This window comes from Drosophila kikkawai, chromosome 2L, assembly GCF_030179895.1.
Source record: "Drosophila kikkawai strain 14028-0561.14 chromosome 2L, DkikHiC1v2, whole genome shotgun sequence".
Classification (NCBI taxonomy): domain Eukaryota; kingdom Metazoa; phylum Arthropoda; class Insecta; order Diptera; family Drosophilidae; genus Drosophila; species Drosophila kikkawai.
In genome coordinates this window covers 3606804-3619534 of record NC_091728.1, presented here as the reverse complement: position 1 = coordinate 3619534, position 12731 = coordinate 3606804, and the positions used below count along the sequence as shown (strand labels likewise).

The 12731-nt window shown below is 35.4% G+C and overlaps 1 protein-coding gene and 1 long non-coding RNA gene across 2 annotated transcripts in view; one reads left to right on the top strand and one right to left on the bottom strand.

Annotated features, from left to right (window-relative positions):
• The window catches only part of ed (hemicentin protein echinoid), a 104418-nt gene that overhangs the window by 72279 nt on the left and 19408 nt on the right, over positions 1-12731 (bottom strand). The window lies entirely within an intron of this gene.
• LOC121502345 (uncharacterized) lies at positions 2633-3790 on the top strand. The gene is made up of 3 exons (XR_005990950.2): positions 2633-2915; positions 2979-3015; positions 3192-3790. It is a non-coding gene; the product is annotated as an uncharacterized lncRNA (long non-coding RNA).

Here is a 12731-nt window from a genome sequence, read left to right as displayed (position 1 = left end):
TTTTATTATTTTATTACAGCCTTTGTATGAGCTTATATACAAAAACCTAGTTTTTAAATTAAATTTTAAATATCCAAATTATTTATATTAAATTTAAAACCCCAATAAAAATTGTAAACATAGTTTTTTTAAATTACATTTTACACTTCCAACATTTAATTTTAAATTTAAACCCCCAATAAAAATTTTCAAATAAAATTCTGATACAATAATAAATACTGGTAGCTCTATCTCTGAAAATAAGCTTAACCGCAAAACAATTTGCACCAGAAAAAATAATGTGACAAATGTTTTTAAAAACTGCCTCTCTCTCACTTGTGCATAATTTAATTTGTGAAATATTTTAACAATTACCAAGCCATCGCAACGCGTTCCCGGCAAATGTAATTGTGCATGCAAAATTTGTGCGCCCAAAAGTCAATTTAGTGTAAAATTTGAAATTGTTTTTTGTGGCCTTCAAAAAAATATATAAAAAAAAATTGTAAAACATGTGCTCCAAGATAAAACAAAAGAGCCAAAATTTATGCATGTGACACACAAGGTTGTATGTAATTCATCCAACCGAAATGATATCAACCAAAAACAGCAAAATGCAAAATGCGCGAAAACAGAAAGGAAAACAAGAAACTGGCAATGGAAACAAAATAAATTAAGAACGCTTAAGAAGAGCGGAAATTTTAAATAAACAAAAGAATCGGTCGATTTTTCTCGATAAGCAGAAATTAATGTAAACATTGGGTTAAAGTTGGGCAGCGTGGAAGAACGCAGCTACACGTCAAAGAAAAGCGTAATTAAAAAGAACAAAAAAAAGAAAAGCGTAGAGCAAATTCGAGGGCTGGGAAACGTGAGGCGCATTTTAGTGAGCGGCAATGTTGCAACTCGACCAAGTGTTTCGTACAACTTGCAGCAAATTGAAGGCAGCACGCAGCAAAATGATAAACAACCAGAGGCGGGCAGAGAGGGCAAAAAAGGGAGTTTCAAAATTGCAGACTCCCGAAATCGCTACCGACAAAAAAAATAAAAATAAATAAAATAAAAGTTGAGACAAAGAGCACGCCACGTGCCAAAATGTATTGCATACTTTGTGGCGCAGACAACAGCATGTTGCCAGGAACTAACTTTGCGCCCCTGAACATCAACCTCCCATCACTCACTCACGGGCACACGGACTTGCATACGGGTTAACACTGAGAGAAAATCATCTAAACTTAAGTAATATAAAAAACGAAAAAAACTCAAAACTAGAGAAAAATGTTAAAATTCTTATACTAGATAAAGCTAAGTAAACTTTAAAATATTTATGAGATAAATTTAATGTGGCAATCAGGTCTTTAAATATTTATAATATTTTAAAATGCTTTTTTTATCAATATTTATAATTATTAAAATTTTTTAAAAACCCTAAACACTTTATTTTCAATCAAAATAAACGTTTTTTTTAAGCTAACCATTTTTAAAAATTTTTTAAGTGTACTAAAAAATATTTGAGTTAAATTTAATATGGCGATTCTTTCAATACTTAAAATATTTATAAATAATTTTTTTCTCAATTTGTACAATTATTAAAATTGTTTAAAAACCCTAAATATTTTATCTTCAATCAATTTAAATTACTTATTTTTTAATTCCTTATTTTTTCCGATTTAAAAAAAAACCCAAAATAATTTTTCTTTAATCATATTAAACTTCCTTCTTCTTTTTTTTCAGTGTCCTGCTGGTTATGCCAGGGTTGTCATCATCAACAAAGTAATCATGCATCGTCGTCGTCGTCGTCGTCTGGCGTTAAAAGTTTGCCCAGCTGCCATTTTTTTTGCTACCAAACCATCCTGTGTGTTTTTTTCCTCAATTTTTTGTTTTATATTTCTACTTTCTTCTGCTTTCTTTTCTTTTTTTTTTTTTTGTGCTGCACTGGTGCTGTGCAAAATTTTATTATTAAAATGCAAAATTGAAAATGGCAGCAACGTGCTAGAGACAGAGACGATGGCGATGGGGTTTGGGTGGCATAAAGGATATACACTATACTATATGTAAGTGATGCGTGACAGGGAAAGGGCAACGGAAAAAGCGTTCAGGAAGGAGGCACTTCAAGCTGCTTTGATATTAAGAAGCAAAAAAAAAAAGAGCACACTAAGCATCCTTCCTTTGTTGATTCAATTTAAGTTTCACTCAAAGCTATAAACAAAATTGATTTCGCCTAAGCTTGCTTACACACATAACCGCAATCTATATTCCAATAAAAGGGAATCAAGGCTTACCTGCAAAGAGAACGAAAGAAGAAAAGCGAGTGTAAGTAAATTGTATCAGATAAAAAATATAAGATTATTTCAAATGAATGGTAAAGCAGCGAATTATTTTTTCTCATTTTTTTGGTCTTTGAAATTTGCATTTAATTAAAAGATTAGAGAACTTAAGCAGTGATAAGCTGAATAAAATAGCTGCCACCTCAAATTGCGAGTGTAAAATTTCATTTAATTACATAGAAATACCCCAAGTGCTTAGCGGCTAAAGAGAGATAAAGATGACCCAGAGCAGGTAGTGTACTGTGTGATTTTTCTTTCTTTTTTTTTTTTGTGCGCTGACATTGAACAGGAAGCTCGGATTTCAAACTCAGATGCAGGCACAAAATCAAAAAAATAAAAGACAAGGGGAAAAAAAGAATGTAATAGGAGACAAGAAAATGAGGGGTGTGGAAAGAGGAGAAGGATGAGGGAAACGAGACCAGGGCTAATATGGCTAATAATAACGTTTACATGTGAGGGACAAACAGGGTTGTAAAAAAAAAAAGTGCAAAGAAATATGAATATGCATTATAATGCCAGTGGGAACGGTGCAGAAAAAACTCCCAAGCAACAGGGGAACATGTAAATGCAAATAATACACTTAGAGGAAAAACGGGGACCCAGAAGAACATAAAGGTATAGTAAAATATAAATACTTATTTAAAATAATAAAAAAAAACTGCTACTAAAATTCCCTAGTAAGAATTGGGAGATAAACTTTTTCAGTATTTAAAAGGTAAGATATAAATCTTTATTTAAAAAAAATAAACTTCTGTTAGAAATAGAAAGTTTTTACAAAAAGTACCACTAAAATTCCCAAGTCAAAATTTGATACTAAATATTTGTATACTCTCTAGACTTATATTTATGTTTTAATAAAATTCTTAAAACATTTTCTCTCTGCACCTTAAGAACAATACATAAAGAACCTGTAACCTAAGGCCATGGAATGTTCGATGGCAAAACCTCAGGGAAAACTCAACAAAAAGAATGAGGGAACCCACTGATGAGGAGAGGGGGTACAAAAAAAGGAAGCATCTGCACATAGTTTCTTGGCCTGCGGTGCTTGTTTTGCGATGACAAAAGTTGATAAACTGTGGAACAAAGAAATCAACAGAAACTGGAAGAAAGAAAACTGCAACTGCCAACTGCAAACTGCAACTGCTGATGAGGCTGATAAAGATGACGATTAAATCGGACTTGCAATAAATATTTATGTTCAACTCTGGACCACAAATCATTGGGCCAGGCCTCCTCTAACCCTTCACTCCTCGCAATTAAAAAACAATTTCCGGCAGATAGATATGGAGAGGGAAGAACAAGAACAAACACAATCAACGCATCCAGAAACAGCAGCAGCAAGAAAAGAGATTCAAAATCAAATTAAAATCAAAATTAAATTTCGAAAAAGGGCAGCAACGCACACGAGTCGGTCCGAGGAGAGGAAATGTTTGATGGCCTAGGTAAATGTCAGAATCGCCAGCCAGAAGCAGAAGCACCAATAAAGAACAACATGGGCTCAACAAAAAGGGCAGATGTTTTTTTTTTTTTTGTACTTTTCGAATTTTAAAATTTCGGTGGCCCCGAAGGAAGAGGAAGGTGTAAAACGCACGCCAGAGAGGAAGACAGAAAATTGTTTAAACAGGTTTTTATTTTCTTGAATGTGTTACAGAAATTCTGTGAAATTGAATGTTGTTGGTAAATGGTAACGAGAATGTTGTACTTTTTGCAGAATTAGATAAAATCTTGAAGTTGCCAAACGCAATCTAAGCCACGTTTTGGATTGTATAAAACTTTTTGTATTATGGAAATTGGTTAAAAATTATATAAAACATTTTATTAAATATATAAACAATTTTTTATGATGGTAATTGGTTTGAAATTATTGAAAAAATATAATATATATTTAAAAAGTGTTACAAAATCGCTTAAATAATTTGAAAAAGTAAGAAAGTCAACTATAAAACCCGGGTATATAATATATTATCTCTATTAACCGATTAAAGATCATGTATAATATAATGTAAGTAATTTTTAATAATACAAATTCCTTAGCTTCAAAAAAAAACCATCACTTTTTATAGCCAGCTTCATTTTTAAACTTCCTTTATTTAGGCCACTCAAAAGGATTTCTTTTCTTATGGAAATATTTCTCCCTTCCTGGTTTCCCTTTTTTGGGTTATTTATCTTCCTCGTTTTCTCTCCTTTTGCCTGTTACTGATACTCAAAAGTCGCGCGAAAACCCAAAAAATAATGCACGAAGCAAATATTTGGCAACCAGCTAAGAAATATAAAAAAAACCCACAATGAAGCTGGCGATGAAGATGATTATGAGGAGTTCCTGGAAGGGCGTAACCTACACTACTGCCCCTGCATCTCCTCCCATTTTTAACCCCTTCTTTGGTCCACGTTTTTAACCACTTTAAGCTGAAGCAGGAAATTTTCAGGGAAAAAAAATTCCAAAGGCAGATGTTTTGCAAAACTTAATTACACTTCAGATTGGCACTTTAAAGCTGAGATTGAAGGCCGAAACGGAGACAGGCAAGAGATACCAAAAGGAGATTCAAGGGGAAAAACGAGGTAAGCGGTCCTCACCTTAAATATATTTTAGGATAGCAGCTGCTGTTGCCGTTTTATGCTTGCAAAAAAAAAAAAATACAATAAAAAAAACAGGTAAGAAAGCTGCAACGGAATATGCAACGGCCTCAGATGTTGCAGCCGTGCTTTTGCACTGAGAGAAATAAATATTTAGCATTCGAAATTATGCATAAAAAGTAATTAAACAAAAACAACTGAATATTTATAGATTTTGAATCACTTTTAAAGACCCTAAAACCCCCGCTTAAAAAATTTTACAAAATATTTCGAGACCCTCAAAATATAGTTTTTAAATAATTTTGAAATTACATAAAGAATAAATCCTTTTATTTTCTCTCCGTGCATTGACTGCATGTTCTGCTGCAGATATTGCTGAAATTCATGTTCGTGTTGCTGCTGCGTTTTCAGTGTTGCTGCTAAAGTTGCCGCTGCTGCATCATCAACGAATCTTAATAAACGCCGGCGACAACGGCAGCAACAACAATTTATGTTTGTCTCCTTCGCTGGCATTTTTTTCGATTATTTTGTTGTTCTTGTTGGTTTTTTTTTTTAGTCTTTCTTGGGCTTGAACGTTTTTTAGGTCAACGAAATGCCAACAAAAGGGGGGAAGAAGAAGCGGCAGCTGGATAAAAAGAAGCTGGGGGAATAAGAGAAGACGATGATGATGCGAGCAAACATAAAAACAGGAGGAGAAGGGGAACACAAGAAGAAGCAGCTGAGAAACAGGTAGGTATAACAAATAATAGGAAGAATCAACAAAAGTCAAGTCATGAACCATATTGGTTGTATATATGGTTGTTGTTGAAACTACTGTTGTTGTAGTTGTTGTTGTTGAAACTACTGTTGTTGTAGATGTTGTTGTTATTGCTCTTTTTCCTCTCTTTTCGTCTATAAATTTCTTTGGAGTATAGAACCAAAAAGCCAAAAAAGAGGTAAAGAAAGTCTAAACAAAAGACCAGCGATAAAGTCATTTGCATAGTTCAACAACAACAACAACAACGTCATAGATAAAGTAGAAGAATCGAATAGAAGAAGAGTCAGCATCTCTACACACCTACAACAAACAACTGGGAAAGCAAAGAAGGCCCAGAGAGAACGATAACCTTTCGAAAATCAAATTAGAAGTCGGAAATGAAGATGAGGAAACGAGCCACACAAAAGGCCAACAACAATCAAATTTAATCAAAAAAAAACTGGGATAGTTGAAATTGGTAAGGAGAATAACAACAACAACAAAGAGAGGAAACCATTTAAATAATACCTGAAAAGGTAAACACACAAGAAAGCTTTCTAGAGGAAGTAAAAGTTATTGAAGACTTCAATGGCGGGAATTAGAAATATATAATCAATAGTTTAAGAACGAAGTTAAAGAGTTTCTTAATAGAAATATAATTTATTCCTTAAAATTTGTATATTTTTATTCTTTAGCTTAAATATTCTTCTTTCCTTTTTAAAGATTCATAATTATATTGAGTAAAGTCATAGCAATTTTCCACATTTAGCTTTGCCAGTCTCTCGAAACTTCGCACATCGATTAATCCATCATAATCATCTCCCAAAAAGTATAGATAGTCCACCTCCCACTCCACTTCTAATAGCCCGTTTATAATTTGCTTCTCATGTGTGTGCTGTTTATTTGGTGTTTTTTTTTCGGTGCCTGGTAGACCGTATTCCTCCATCAAAACCCATCACAGAAATACGTCTGAGAGCCGTCACAACACAACACATGGTACGAAGTTGCCTCACTCAGCGTTATTGTTTCCTCACTTTTTTTTTGTGTGTTGTGTTTTTTTCTTTTTTTTATGACGTTTCATCTTACACACATACACGAAGAAAAAACCCCAAAAAATGCATGAGAAATAGACGGATATATATGTACATGTATGGCCAAATTCAAAGATGATATTTTATATTTTAATGATACTTCAAGACGAGGGGTATTATAAAATGGGAAAGAGGTTTGAAGTTGAAGCATGTCTAAATTATTCTTTATATTTATAGGGTTTTAAATTACTTGTCTTTAATTTATTTAGAATTTTAGAAAAATATTTCGAATAGTTATAGTTTAAATTTCAGTTATTTTGCTCATTGATTTCCATTTAAAATCAGTTATTGGTTGTTGGTAATCCCATTGTCACCTTTTTTAATAGATTTTGCATAACTTTGTTTTGATTTTCTTATGTCATATTTTTTCCCCCTTTGAATTGTGTTGAAGTTTTTATTGTTTAGGGCATTCCAAGCTTCATTTTTAGGCAAATAAAAATGTATTTGTTTCGGTTGAGGGGACGGGTTTTGAACGATTATGAAACCCCCTCTTCAGATAATAAGCCCAATGTCTCAAAAATTTGATATTTACGGCTCACATCTACATAGGCTCCTCTCTCATGCTTTATGCATATATGAAATACAATCCCAAAAAGCAGGTGTAATCGAAATCATCATTAACAAAAGAAGTTGAACAAGGCAACGAAAACAACGAAGGCAATACAAGAAATACAAAAAAATGAGATACAGAGTAGAGACAACCGAAAGACGCTTAAAGTTAATTAGTCATTTTATGGCCGCTCTTCCACGAGATATTTTTGGTCATCGACTGGGCTCTAATGGGAATTTTATAGAATTATGTAAATTCAGGCAATTCCAATTCTGACCTGCTGCTGATAGGCATTTGATAGGTCACCACGAGAACCATAGAGAAACAGAGACAAAGGTTGAGAATTCCCTGTGTGCGATGCTAATGCTAATTATGCCTTAAAGTCCACAGAAGCCGCCGAGAAAAATAAAGAAGAAATGGAAATAAATTTATAATTTATGGGAGAGTTCGAGTTGAGTTTATTTTGAAGCAGTCCGGGGAATTAGTTACAAATTAGAAAATGATGTGACTATTTTTTCCTGTCCATCATTTTCCCACAAAACAAAAAAAAAGAAAGAATGAAACAAAAAGCCAAGCCAGGATCCTTGAGTGAGCGTCAGACACTTTGTTATGGCACCCAACAAATCCTTGGGCTACCTGGGATTTTCCCAGTCGTTTTCCCTTTCCACCTGGCCGGCTTTTCCTTTTGCCTTTTCCTCCCCCTCTCCCTATCTCAAGACCCGAGGCTCCATCTTGGCTGCTTATCCTCAGCTCAGCATCCTTGTCGCTTCATTTGAGTTTAGATTTTGTCGCTTTCACTGGGCTTGCTTTTCACTTTTTTCAGTTTTTCCAGACGGAAAAGGTTTGTTTTTAATAGGTATATTTTAGTAAATAGGAAATACTAGCCAAAAATCTTTATTGAAATATTAAATCTCAAGATTTTTAACTAAATAATTACAGTTTTCCCCTTAATATGTGTATTATTTCCCTAGAATTTTCCTTGACTTCCCTTTCAGTGAACGCGTTTCTCTTCACTTTTCTTCTAAATACTTCCTGGCTGGTCCTTGGCAAACAATTTGCGCGCCTTGCACCTGCGTTTTCGCAGCAGGTTGGGGGGTTTCCCTCAACTTCCCCTTTTCCTTTTCACCCTTCGCCGCCTGCTGCTCTAATTTAGCTTTTCCTTTGCTTGGAGATAGAGGAAAAGACCGAGAGAGAAAAGCGGTGGCAGCACCGCAGGCTTCTCAGCAATTTCCACGCGTGGCGCTCGCGTCCGTTTACTTCCTTTGTAGCTGTTTTTGTTGCTGCAATTTCCCAACCGCTTCGTTCGTGGTCGTCTTGTGTCTTGTGTGGCATCCTGGCAAATCCTGCGGATCCTTTGCATTTAATAATTAAAATATCCGGGGCCAACACCAAAATGATTTAAAGTGTCAACGCCAAAACGGCTGGGCGCAAAGGGGTTTTTCCTCTTTTGCATTTCTCGGAATGATATCTTGGTCCTTGGTCCGTTTTTATACCCCTTTTCCGCCTGGTTTTCCCCCTGTTTCAGCCTGGGTTTTCCCCCCTGTTGGCCACCGCTTAGTTTGTTGCCGTTTTTAACGCCTTTTTAATTATTTTTCACTTTGGCAAATGAAAATGGTGACAAAGAGAGCGAGAGAGAAGTGTGAATGGCGGGGAAAACTGCAGTGGAGGAGTTTCTCTACTTGGGGTTATCCTGGCTTGGGCTTTCCCTCCGCTGTCCAGCTGCTGCGCTTTTCCAGCTTCTCAACTGTCATCAGTTGCAGTTTTCAGCGCAACACAAAAGTGGTGAACTCAACTTCAGTTAATTTCGGCTAAGTGCCACGCCTTTCGGCTGACACTTTTTTCGCACCTTACCCCACCCCCCATTTGTGCCAGTTTTCCACCCATTTTCCCAGGGACTTTTCTCATTTTAACCTGCTATCCTGAGGTGTTTTTTAATATTTGAATGCACTCATGTTAGCCTTCCCTTCAACCCCCCTCCCCACTCCCAGTTTCTATCCTTTTTTCACGCATATGAAGAGGGAGTCCTGCCCCTTGCTTCCTCTTCCTGATTTTTCAACCGTCACCCCACCCCTCCTTCTCCCTGGATTTTTCCCTCTTATTATGCATGACGCGCACATGAAAAGCGAGAGAAAAGTTTTCCTTTTCTTTGGCAGACAGACGGGCAGGCAGGCTCCCCCCACCTGAACGAATTTTCCGACTTGACACGGTTTTTCCGACACCCCAGTCAGCGAGCCAGCGTTTTCCTCTGAAGCTCCTTAAAGCCATTGGTCTTAAAGTTGCGCCGTTTTCCGGATTTTTATTTTCATTTCAATACATATTTTTTGTTCGTTTTTAATTAAAACATAATATATGATGTTTTCAAACAAAAGTAGTGCTTGGCTAAGAGGTGAACTAAAAGAAAGACGAAATATTTTTAAAATGACTCATTAAGAGTGACTTAAAAGCTGAAAGTTCGGGGCTTTTTCGCAATATTTTTTTGTGTGAGTCACAAAAAGGCGGAAATGTTTGCGGCGCTTTTATTTTATAATTATAAAGCCATATAATATTATTATGTGTGTCACTCTAAAGTTGGTCAAACTAGGCGGACTAAGCCATGAAATATTATTTCTCTGTTTGCTTTTCATTAGTTTCTGCGAATATTTCGGTAGCTGTGTTGTTTATAAGGTTGAGTCAAAGAGAAAACGCTTCTGCTTTTTTAGGTGGCATTTTTTAGTATCGCCATGTAAAGCTGACCAAGTCGGAACATTTTTATTTGCAGATCAGACACGAAATTATAAGATTTCGATTTTGGTGAGTCAAGGGAAACGTGTTCTTTGATGAAATAATCTTGAGAGATCTTTAAGAAGGTGTGGAATTACCTTTTTTGAGTTTTTTTTATTTGAAAATAATTTAAATAGTTAAAAAATCTTTTTAGTGCCGGTTGGAGCATAAAAATTATTATTTTTAAATTAATCTTTAGCTAAGAGCCAGAAAAACCTGAACTGAGGCCATTTATTGAAAAATAAAAGCTCTGTGAGCTAAAAAAAATATTTAATACATTTTAATTGTATTTTAAATTAACTAAAATAGGTAAAAATTGTTTTTTAAATTTTAATTGATTCTAAAATAAGTAAATAAAATATTTAAAGAATTTCATAATTATATTTAGGCTTTCTTCCAGGATTTTTCCTTAAGAATAAATACATTTGTAATATTCCTCAATGAATTTAAATAAATATTAAAAATAGCAATAAGTTTTTCTACTTTAAAATGTATATAAATTCATCCCGAAAATCTCTAAAAAAATAACCCACTCTTCCTGAAACTATTGCTTATTTCATTCTCAATATTATTTGATGTTATTTTCTTGCCATCTGTGCTTATTGCATTGACTTCTTCTTTTTTTATGTGGTTGCAATTCGATAAACTCTGAGCTCAAAACTCAATTTTTGTTTTCGGTTTGCCAAACAGAAATCGTATCTCTCTTGCTCTCAGAGTCTCATGTGTGTTTTTTTGCTGGTTTCTCCTTGGTTTTTATATAGTTTTTTACTTATTTTTTCGGTTCTCGTTGTACAACTTGTGTTTCGTGATCATTGTAATTGTGTTTGTGTGTCAAACTGCTGGCAGTTACTCACACGCTGAGGCAAGATGCACTTGCCACCAGATTAGAGAGGCAGCTTTTGAGGTAAAATTCTCCCACTACTGTTGCACTTTTGTTTCGTTGTTGTTGTTGTGGAGGAAACACACACAAGTTCATCTGGTTTGTGCCTAATGACATTTGTACACAATAAGGGGAAACATCATGTGAAAACGATGACAACGGGCAAACGCAAACAGAAACAGCAGTCAACAGATTTCTATCAACTTGGCTTAGTTTTTTCTATATCTCCCAACCAGTCTTTTCACGAGTTCACTCTTCTTTTTTTCAGTGCGTGTGAGAAAACAAGATTTTGAAAAGATTTTCTTATCTTAAAGCCAACAATGCAGGTGAAGTGAAATCTGTAGACATGTGCACTAAGGTGGTTTTTGGGGTGGTAAATGGGAGAAATTAGAGATGATAATTTAGAAGAGTTTTAGGTATTATTCGAGCTTTAAAACATATAAAAAATATTATAGAAAAAGTGTTATAAATCTGATATATTTATTTATCACAATATAGAGGTCTTTGGGGGTGGTGGAAAAAATATAAGAAAAATTAAGGATAAATTATAATAATTTAAGTTAAATTTCAGTGAATATTTGTGCTTTAAAATATAGGAAGTATAAAAAAATATCCACAAATTTCATCTGTTTATTAATCTTAATATAGCTTTTATTTTTCATATTTTAATTTTAGCCAAATCGGTTTTTAACTAACAATCCATCAAAAATATGCCAAAAAAAATTGACAAAACATCCAATTATTAAATAATCAATGTTAAAAATATAAAAAAAAATTATAACAACGAATTTAGTAAACAGAAATCCCGTGAATGATCGAGTTTTTGTGCCTAAAAAGGACATGACAAGTGTGGAGGACCTCCCTTTTACCTTATAAAAACCCGCATTTTTACACACTTTTTCTCCATTTCTCACTCAATTTTCAGTTGGCCAAAAGCATTTTATTTTGTTTGCCGCCTTTTTTTCCAGGAAAATTGGGCTGAAAAAGGGCCGAGTGTGTGTGTGTGTGTTTGGTGGAAAAAGGGGGCGTGTGTGTTGTGGCAGGCAAATTGGCAGCCAGCAAAACGAGTGCAAAACACAACAACTACAAAAAGTGCAGCAGCAGAAAGAAAATTTTACGCGACACGCATTCCGAAAAATGCATTTATGTAGGACGACAATGCAGTCCTCCTCCCCCTACTACCACCCCCTCCCTCTAGAATAAAAGCAAAAGGGTACTGGTGGTGAAAATCGGTATGAAATTGCGGTTTTGTTTGTGTGGTTCCTCCAAAAAACCACCCACTTTGCCTCGAGAGAGCCGAAGAGCATCATCGAATGTTGGCCGCCATTTTGAAGTGGCATCCTTTTGGCCCACTTACGGACCCCACCCCCCCATGTCCCCTATTAACCCTAGTAGCCCTTTCTTTTACCCCCTCCTCTATACTGGTCGATGTTGGTGTTGTATGTTGACAGCGTCGATTTTTGCCATAATTATTATGATGATGCTTGGCATTTGGCAAACATGCAACGGAAGGGGTTAGAGGGGGTCTAAAGGGGGGTTAAAAGGGGTGTGCACAAAACAAGGACATCGCGAAATGCCAGCCATGACACGATGGCCAACAGATGAGCCATTTTATTGCCTGTACATTTGCGGTTAGTTGAACGCCCCGGGGAATATGTGTGTGTATATGTTTGGGTTGGAGAGTACTCCTACTCCTCCCAAAACCATAGTTAAAAGGGGGTTCTGACCAGCACCATGGGTCAATTGTTTATGCGCGAATTTGCTGCGGAAAACGAGGGTGAAAAACGCCAAAAAGGAGTGCATTTTCCATTTGTGATTTACGGTTACTCTCTTTGGCTGC